The sequence below is a fragment of the Vicia villosa genome, unplaced genomic scaffold (genome assembly GCF_029867415.1).
Source record: "Vicia villosa cultivar HV-30 ecotype Madison, WI unplaced genomic scaffold, Vvil1.0 ctg.002512F_1_1, whole genome shotgun sequence".
Taxonomy (NCBI): domain Eukaryota; kingdom Viridiplantae; phylum Streptophyta; class Magnoliopsida; order Fabales; family Fabaceae; genus Vicia; species Vicia villosa.
In genome coordinates, this window is record NW_026705954.1 from 140,523 (window position 1) to 144,201 (window position 3,679).

Below are 3,679 nucleotides of genomic sequence, written 5' to 3' on the forward strand. Positions count from 1 at the left end.
CCATTAATTAATGTTTGAGAAACAGATTAGGGAATGAATCCCACTCGTTTCTCTCCCATTAAGTAGTGACCGAGAAACAGATTAGGGAATGGATCCCACTCGCTTCTATGTCACTAAGTGATTGAGAAATAGATTAGGGAATGAATCCCACTCATTTCTCTATCACTTTCTTAATGTGATTCGCATCTTCCGTTTATTAATGTTTTAAAGAGTTGAAAAAGAAAAAGAATGCAAAAGGGAACTAATCCTAAATTCTAATCTATGTTATTCTAATCTACTAATGGCCCTAAGGTTGAGGATAACTATCCTATCTCAATTCCCCTTAACAAAGAAGGAAGAGTCTAAGGGAACATGGCAAGCAATAGTGAGGAATAAGCAACATTAAAGCAAGGAATGAGAAGCTAAGCATGGAAATGAGAGAGAAAAGCTCCAAGTCAGTAGCAAAGCAAGGGATTGAATGTCCCAAATCAAATACAAAAGCATCACGGTACCCTACAAAAACATCCACAAGAAGTCGTCAAAGCATCGCATGCATCGTTACTTACCAATTAGCGGACAAACATCAATTAATCAAAACAAAAGCAAGTGAACACAATGAGCTAGGCCTCAAGTCAGTAGCAAACTCATTCAATTAGTTCCAATATCTTATTTTAATCTATATTAGTCAATTAGCATGAAACAATACAAAACTCTAACCAAAACTAGACAACACTAGGTTAGTACTAGCTAAACGGTTTCAAATTGTGAATGAAGTTAGAAACATGCAATCAAATGGTACAAGTCAGTAGAAAATAGCCTATACTAGATGCCTAAACAACCACAAAGTCATGCCAAGAAGTTCCACACAAAATTACGGGTCATTTGTACAAGTTACGGTGCAATTGTCAACCAAAAACAAGTTATTTACATGTGCGAAAGAAAAATCGAGTAAAATGGGAAAACATGATTTAAAATTTTCAATTCCAGGTCTTAGGACCTCTAAACATCCCTAATTATATGTACAAAAAGGAATCAACATTATTGCATGAATGCATTTCAATTTGAGAGCACAAACGTCACAAGCATCTATTAGAAACGCATGTTAATCGAGTCAAACAACACTAACCAAATACCAATCAAAACAAAGAATTAGGAATTCATTTTTTATACACAACATCATGGGTTAGTCTACAGAAATCATACAAGAATTGGTAATTAAATTCTAGTCCTAAGGTACTAAACGAAATTGCTTTACAAAATCTATCGAAACGTGAAGGAGGATGAACATATATGAAGAAAGGATTTATTAGAAATAGCAAAATAAAATCTAAAAATATGCAAAAAAAAACTACAATTATGTACACACACAATCCTACTTAAAATCTATTTTTATTTATTTTTATTGCATAAGAAAATGATTTTCCAAACAGAAATTCAGAGAAGAAACAATTTCAAATAAAAGTAAAAATCTGTCTAATGGGGAGTGTGTTAGTAAAAGCTGTAAGGAACTAGATCTTTGCTAATGGTGCATTTGGGCCTTGTCTGGGGGTGGAAATAGCGGTTTCACGTGGCCCATGCAGAATGTTCACTATCCGATCAAGTTTTTATTATATTTATTTTTTATCAGGTTTTTATTACAACAGAAATTAACAATTAATTAATAAAAAAAAAAGAAAAGAAAAAAGATTGCAATAGAGAATTGGGGATTAGGGATTACTGAGTGTGGCGATTGGAATTCTCAACGTATCTTCTTCCTCGCTCTCATTCGCGAACGGCGGCGGAATGATCTCCACTTCTCCGATGAACTCAGAAACCGCTCTCCGCCTCTTCGATTCAATTCTCAGGCTCTCGTCTCAATCTCGTCTCCGATGTGTGTTGAAGGTGGTACAAAGGCGATTCAAGCGATGATTCGATGATGATGATGCTGTTGGAGACGAATCGAGCGAAATTGTTACAGGTTAGCCATTATGTTCTCTTTTTCTCATTTCTGTTACGACTTAATCTCTTCTTCTCTTTTTGATTTGTTCTTCTTCTTCTATCTTCTATTCCGTGCGCGGTTTCTTCTGTTGTTGTTGAATTATTGCGTGAGAGTGAGTGAGGTTTGGGAGAATGTGAGTTCGTAGTCGTGTGGCGTGAGAGCTGAGGGATGATGGTTGAAGATGATTGGTGAGAGGTTGAAGATTGAAGGTTCTTTGTTGATTTTCTGTGTAGAGTGATGAATGAAGATTTGTTGAAGGATTGAAGGTGGTTGATGGATAGTGAAGAAGATGAATGATGAAGGTTCAGAAAGAGAGAGAGGTTGAAGATGAGAGTGGATCTGTGATGGTGATGGTGAAGGGTAGAAATGAGCGTGTAACTTGTGATTGAAGGTGGTGGATCAGTTATATAGAGATGGAGGTTCTGAGATTCAGTTAGAGAGCGAGGATGATTGAGGGCCTTTGGATTAGAGAGAATCGGTTGGGAGATGGAGGGTGAAGATTGAGTAGGTTTTTTCTGTTATTTGTTAGTTATTGATTCAGTTAGTGAATTGGTTGAGTTTGTAACAAACTGTTAGGAAAGTTAGTTTGAAGTTGGTTACAAGGCGGTTAGTGGAGGTTTGAATTTCTGTTATGTGTTACTCATGAAGGTAGTTATGGTTGGTTAGAACCCTGTTAGGAGTGTGGAGATTGGAAGTTAGTTACAGTTAGTTAGAAGTTTGGACAGTTAGGAAATTAACAGTTAGAAGTTGGGTGTGAAGAGTAAGGCTGACAGTTAGTTGAATTTTGTTATGGCTGAATGTGTGTAGGTTAAATGTGAGTTAACTGGCAGGTTTTGATATGTTTTTTGACTGACCATGAAATACGTGAACTTGACTTGAGATGGATGCGAGCTGAATGTGTCTCTTTTATGTGGATGACAGGTACCTTAAGTCGGGATGGCACACGGTTTAGAAACAAGAATCACTTGGTCAAAGCAATAGGTTTTGCAGTATGGAGCTGTTTGGTTTTTCATGACTGTCACATAACTTGTCTTTTTATTCTTTATTTCTTTTAGTATGGATCTGAATTGGTTATATTTGTGTTATGAGTGTGTGCAGGATTTGATGCTGAACTGTTGTGATTCTGTTTGGGAAAGTGGTTATGCAGGTTGCTTTTAACAAGTGAAGAAATGGCTGCAAGTTGGTGGTAAGTAATATGTATGCAGGGGCTGATTTTGAAATGCTATTTTTTGGTTAGAAGTTAGGATGAATTAGTTTGAAAATGATACGAAATGAGACTGTTTTGGTTTAGTTTGCAAAACTGTTTTGAATGAAGATAGTTGTGTGATATGGTTTGAATGTTGCAGGATTGAGATTTGGCTTCGGTTGCGTTTCGTGTAGCATTATGAAGGTTTGTGTGGAATGGGGTACGGCTTGGAGCTTTGAGGAAAAGGTTTACAAGATGGAACAAGAGATAGAATCAAGACTTTAGAACAATTTTGTATTTGAAAGGTGTAATGTGTAATTGAAATTGGATGAATGTATAGGCATTTGGATCTTCTGAACTTTTGTAATGGATGAGAACCTTGGGACAATTTTTGTAATCTTGTAAATTTTCCTTTATGAATGACTTTGAATCCTTGAATTTATCTCTTGACTTTGTGGGCATCTCAACGATGTTTCTTCTGATTTTACCTCTAGATCTCAATGACATGAAGAGTGAATGAAACATGGATAATACTT

The 3,679-nt window shown here is 36.2% G+C and overlaps 1 long non-coding RNA gene across 2 annotated transcripts; it reads left to right on the plus strand.

The window, feature by feature from the left end:
- Nucleotides 1–1,670: 1,670 nt before the first annotated feature.
- LOC131639042 (uncharacterized) lies at nucleotides 1,671–3,476 on the plus strand. Of its 2 annotated transcripts, XR_009294840.1 has the most exons (4): nucleotides 1,671–1,936; nucleotides 2,879–2,946; nucleotides 3,056–3,143; nucleotides 3,304–3,476. It is a non-coding gene; the product is annotated as an uncharacterized LOC131639042 (long non-coding RNA). The 2 variants fall into 2 exon arrangements; XR_009294839.1 differs by having other exon boundaries at nucleotides 2,879–3,143.
- Nucleotides 3,477–3,679: the final 203 nt, after the last annotated feature.